The sequence below is a fragment of the Melopsittacus undulatus genome, chromosome 2 (assembly GCF_012275295.1).
Source record: "Melopsittacus undulatus isolate bMelUnd1 chromosome 2, bMelUnd1.mat.Z, whole genome shotgun sequence".
NCBI lineage: Eukaryota > Metazoa > Chordata > Aves > Psittaciformes > Psittaculidae > Melopsittacus > Melopsittacus undulatus.
Window position 1 is genome coordinate 108,693,040 of NC_047528.1, and position 6,000 is coordinate 108,699,039.

Here is a 6,000-nt window from a genome sequence, read left to right on the forward strand (position 1 = left end):
CTTTTATGTGTTCCACAGAAAAGCTGAGCTGGGAATCTTCCTTAAGTGAATAAGTTCTTCATTTCATTGGTCATGATCAAGAAAGAGGTGGTTTAGATATCTTCTCACTTTTCTCAACTTACCTACAACTTAGGCACAACTGAAATAAGCCAATATAAGCTGGTTTCCAGAAGACTGAATGAACTGGAAGGATCTGCCCAATATTTTGTACCCCAGTTACTTTTTTGAATTGCTCCCAGAGAAAGATCAACTGCAGACTTCAGCTTGCAAAACATTGCTGTGACCTTAAACATCTTAGCAGCACCATCAAAGAATCTTTTTACACACATGGCAGCAATTTCTTCTGTGGTGAAAGGAGGGCATGTGAACATATCCCACACCAAGCTAAAAGAAGAAGAGAAAGGAATGAAAAGAGAGCAAGAAAGCGAGAGAAAAGGAGAAAGGAAAGAGGAAAATACTGAGCAAAACAGCAAGACTGAGCAAACGGGAGAACCTTCTCTATCCATAACATTTGAAGATGTCACTGCAATGTAATGGAGGAAGCAAGGTCTGATCCAGTTTCCAGGGACCCAGGCATTTCAGGATTCTTCATTTAGGAGGAAATTACATAAAAGCTCCTGATAAGACAGTCTGCCTTATGCACTTCCCTGGCCCTGCTATAAGAGAAGAGTGGAGCAACTATGGCAGTACTATGGCAGCAGATCAAGGGGGCAGACTGGGATGTAGCATCACCTTTCCAATGCTTCCTCTTCTGAGCTAAAAGAGAAGCTATGCTTGATGCTTCTAAAGGAAAAAAGGGGGTTCTGCCCCCTTTCTTGTAGGGAAGTTTTGTTCAGCTGCTTCTATGCAGGCTGATGCAGGGTGTAACTAATTGGTAATCACTGCAGGGCGAGATAGGTGTGCCTTTAGCGTAGGAACAAGGAAAAAGAGCTGAAGATCTGCTTATGATGACAAGTTAAAGGTCCAAGGATTCAATCCTTTATCTTGGTAATTTCATTTGAAGAAGTATGCATACTATGGAGGAAATGACTGCAGCTGTGAAACAAGGCTTTCAGAAAGGCTCAGGTTTTTCACTTAATAACATCAATGTGTATTGGTGAACTTTTAAAGGCAGACCAGTTCTCTCTGTATTTCCAGAAGTCAGACATTACTTGGGCTATTAAGTCACTGTAAGTATATGTATGAGCATATTTTTGTCACAGCTTTAAATTTGTTTACTCTTACTTGTCAGAACTTTTCGCTCTCTTAATGTCATTTCTGGTAACATATTAACACTAACTGCCTCATAGCTGAATTTTTCAGCTTCCATGCTGAGCAGAATCAGTTCTGCTTTCAGGCAGAGCTTTCCCACAGTGACTGACAGGAATGGATGGCAAGGCAAGTTCCAATTCAGTGCTGTAGGAGACATTAAAATGGTCATCCTGATTATTAGTTTGGATTAATAGTAATGCAAAGATTTGTGTTTCATTACTGCACTGGTGGGTGGGCTTTAGGGAGCTGTCACCACGCTGAAATCCCTTAGTGGTGTGGCCCTGTATCTAGTGCTGAAAGATGTTTCCTTCCTCTGAGGTACAAATAAGGGAGTGGAAAAAGTTTATGTGATTCATTATCCAAAAGATAAATTAATATTCTGTAACAGCTAAAATAAGGTCCCCATAAGAACTGGAATCTTAGTGCAGAGTCACGTAGCAAGGTAAATTTAGGGAGTTTTGCTTGTTTGTTCTTTTAGGATAGAATACCTGTGTGGTTTGCATCTCAAGCACTGAGCTCTAGCTGGGTTTTGTTTCCATATTCACAGCAAATAACAAAGACTAAAGCATCATGAGGGTAAACCCCCAACAAATCAGAATAGTACAGCGTGAGATCTGTACTGTGGTTCTGAAGTGATGCAGTCATCAAATGAGATCTCTGTCTCTTCTCAAGAAATTTGGATCAAGGTTTTAAAATTCCAAATCATACATTTGGCTGTGTAGTACTTAGAAGTGAGACCAAGACTACCATTGAAACTGTTCTGCCCTGAAAGATCATTATTTCTAGAAGTTCCCAAATCAAGGAAAAGCCATGAGTATCTATATTTTCTTGTATAACTCAAGGGATAACTTTGTTGGCAGAGGTAGTACTCGAACAAAAGGTACAGTCAATAATGCATTGTTAGGCTGCAGGAAAAGGGCCAGCTCTGTTGCCCTGTTCTTTCTTGGATTAACCCAAGGAAAGTATGCATACACACTATCATTTAACCATGAGGAAAACGTGAGCTCTGGTTCAGGTATCATTGACTCAGGGATACGCTATACTTTTTTTCATACAGAGAGCAAATATACAATAGAACTGGCAAATATGAAATCTAACCTTCCAGTGACTACAATCTTAAAAACTGCAATCAAATCTTCTTGCCCCCATCACATAGAGAACAGAGATTTAGTGACTCATACCCATACACATATTTCACAGATATGTAGTTTCTACCATTCCATTTGGATGGAAAGATCTCCTCTGAATAACGATTGCACAGCATTTCTGCCAAACTGCAAAGCTGCTGCATCTCCCCTTTCATTGGGTCTTCCACATGAACACACTCCCACTGGTACTGACCCCTTGCTGGCATGCTCCTCCATGCTCTGTCACATCATGCCTGCCCACTTCTTTTACAGATATTTAATTATGGAAGAGTAATAGTATCCTATAGCTGAATCATGGAACCAGAGGGAGCTTGACCTGCTCCCTCAAAAAAGGGTGAAGTGCTGTATTAATAAACAGTCACCAGGAAATTACCAGAGTAGGAATGAGATTAAAAATCCTGAAATAAAGGTTTGTTGCAGGAATATGCCCAGGGAATTTTTATGGTGGTAGAAAGTCAGAGCCACATTAATATTCAATAAGCAATGCAGAGATAAAAGAAAGACTAATGCTTTCAGTACCTACATATAAATCCAGCTCTTAGCAAGTTTTCAGTCCAAAATGCATCACTTCCAGAGGAAGATGCTGAATAGTTACTCAGATGCAGTTTGGGGAAAATAAGAAATCAAACGTGATGGAGGTTGCCATCCCTTTTACCTGCTCCAGAGCTCCAGGATCATTCTCCCAGTCTCTGGGGCATGGAAGTCCATTGTTTATGTCCTAAAGAAACTGACCTCACTTGTAACACAGAGCTTACAAAGATGTCCCCATTATGAAAGGCAGAAGTTACTTTACATTATGCCTGGGGAAAAAAATGGCTTTCCTGAGCTTTGACATTGTGAGCTAGCTGTCTTGGAGACAGTATTTTAGCTTTATTTCTTCCATTAATCGAGCAACAGCTACCCACAGATTCATTTCACCTTTGGGTTGCCCTTGTTTGTAAGCAATTTGTTTCACTGACTTTTTGTCCTCCCCCTGCTTTCTCTTCCCTTTGCACTGCAGTTTGCTACTGTTGGCTTCTGGGCCAGAGAAAATATCTATGTCAAGAGAGTAAATTGGTAGTCTCAGCTATTACTCTGAGTCCCACTTAAGAAGATGATGTAGGATTCCTTGGTCCATGAACTGAAAAGAACCTCAAGCAGAGGAGATACGTTGCCAGAAGAAAAATAAAGAAATGCACATAACAGAGTAACAATGAAAGATGAAATAATAGCTGTAAGGCTGGAAATCTAATAAGTCTCCAGATAACACTGAATTTTCGGTCATTGGTATATTGCTGACAACAACTACCAATGGGGGTTGCTAAGGGAAAGGTTTTGGGGACTTCGTATGAGTATGTTGTAGCTGGCATAGGGAAGCCCTGCTAGAAGAGATTTTGAAAGGAAAATAGCTTTGTTCTTCTCCCAGTGCTCTCCTCACTCTCTCATGTATTTCACTTTTTAAAATTTCTTTTCCATTATAAAGATAGCAGGAAAGGATTCCATAGGTACATCGTGAATAAAAGACAGACTAGGGACAATGTGGGCCCTCTCCAGAAGCTATCAGTGGAACTGGGTACCCTGGATTTGGAGAAGGTTGAGGTTCTTAATGACTTCTTTGCCTCAGTCTTCACTGGAAAATGCTCTGACCACACCACCCAAGTCTTGGAAGGCAGATCCAGGGACTGTGAGAATGAAGACCTAAGACCCACAGTAGGAGAGGATCTGGTTCAAGACCATCTTAAGAACCTGAATGTGCACAAGTCCATGGGACCTGATGAACTCCATCCTCGGGTGGATGGCAAATGAAGTTACTAAGCCACTGTCCATCATATTGAAATTTGAGATTCAGAGCAGCCCTGCAGAGAAGGACCTGGGGGTGTTGGTCGATGAGAAACTGAACATGAGCCGGCTTCAGTGTGTGCTCGCAGCCCAGAAAGCCAACCGTATCCTGGGCTGCATCCAAAGGAGCGTGACCAGCAGGTCAAAGGAGGTGATCCTGCCCCTCTACTCTGCTCTCGTGAGACCTCACTTGGAGTATTGTGTTCAGTTCTGGTGTCCTCAACATAAAAAGGACATGGAGCTGTTGGAACAAGTCCAGAGGGGGGCCATGAGGATGATCAGGGGACTGGAGCACCTCCCATATGAAGACAGGCTGAGAAAGTTGGGGCTGTTCAGCCTGGAGAAGAGCAGGCTGCGTGGAGACCTCATAGCAGCCTTCCAGTATCTGAAGGGGACCTGTAAGGATGCTGGAAAGGGACTCTTCATTAGGGACAGTAGGGATAGGACAAGGGGTAATGGATTCAAACTTAATCAGGGAAATTTTAGATTAGATATAAGGAAGAAATTCTTTACTGTAAGGGTGGTGAGTCACTGGAATAGGTTTCCCAAGGAAGCTGCAAATGTTCCATCACTGGCAGTGTTCAAGGCTGGGTTGGACAGAGCCCTGGGTAATGCAGTTGAGTGTGAGGTGTCCCTGCCCATGGCAGTGGGGTTGGAGCTGGATGATCTTAAGGTCCTTTCCAACCCTAACTATTTTGTAATTCTGTAATTACGCTGTCCTATTCCTCCTTATATTGCAAACCAATCCTCATTACGGTCCACAGCTTTGTCTTTACAATAAGCCTGGTAAATCCTTTTTACACAGAAAATCATATTCAGTACAAATTATTCTGAATTAGAGAAGCAGCTACTGAGCTTTTATAAATCATTTAGATCCCAAGACCCACCAGGTGCCAACCACCATTTTCTTTTAGTTATCTCAGTGGAGATGAGGGTGCTTAAGAGCTCTCAGATTTAATAATAGCTGAGATTATAGCCCAAAAAGCACACAAGGAAGCTATTTCACACAAGAGCTAAATGTTTTCTTGTCTTAATCTGCATTGTCAACACAATGAGCTATGCATGAGTGTATGTATATATGCATGTATAAGGAAACAATAAAAAACCCAGCAAAACAAGAAGATAAGCCTCCAGACTGGAAACGTATGCTTGTACTGGTGTTGATCAGGAATATTCTCCTGCCTGTGAATGAAGGGAACAATTTGTGACTTGGACCCCATCCCAGTGGATCAGCACATGCATGATAAATCCTGGTATGTCCTTTGGGGTATTTATATGATTGTGGACTTTCCCACTGCTCCAAGCTGGCCACCATTGCGTGACAAATCATGAAACTCCAACTGTGAAAATTATGGACTCAGTCAAACTGTCAATCCAAACAACTGAAAACAACTGCTGGTAAAAGTAACCTTGGCAAAAATTTGTTCTAAATGTAGTAATATTTTAATCTGAAATAAGTGTGTTTCAGTGGCAAGTTATTCGCTGAGCCTTTTCTAGTGATACTATACACTACTCCTATCAGTGTCTGGAGAGCACCCATACTTGGTAGACACTGTGTATAATGTGATGCTCACATTTCTTGGTAATTCTTGACTTGTCAAGAAAGACTCAAAACCCCCTTCAGTTTGTGGTAGAACGAACATTGTTATTACGCTGAACTGAATGTACCATTTTCATAATTGAAGCTCTACAAGAGCCCATGTTCTGCTAGAAATTCAACTTCAATTAACAGATCAGTTAATTTTCATGCTCTGGGAAGTTCTTATTAGTATTTCTGCTTTTG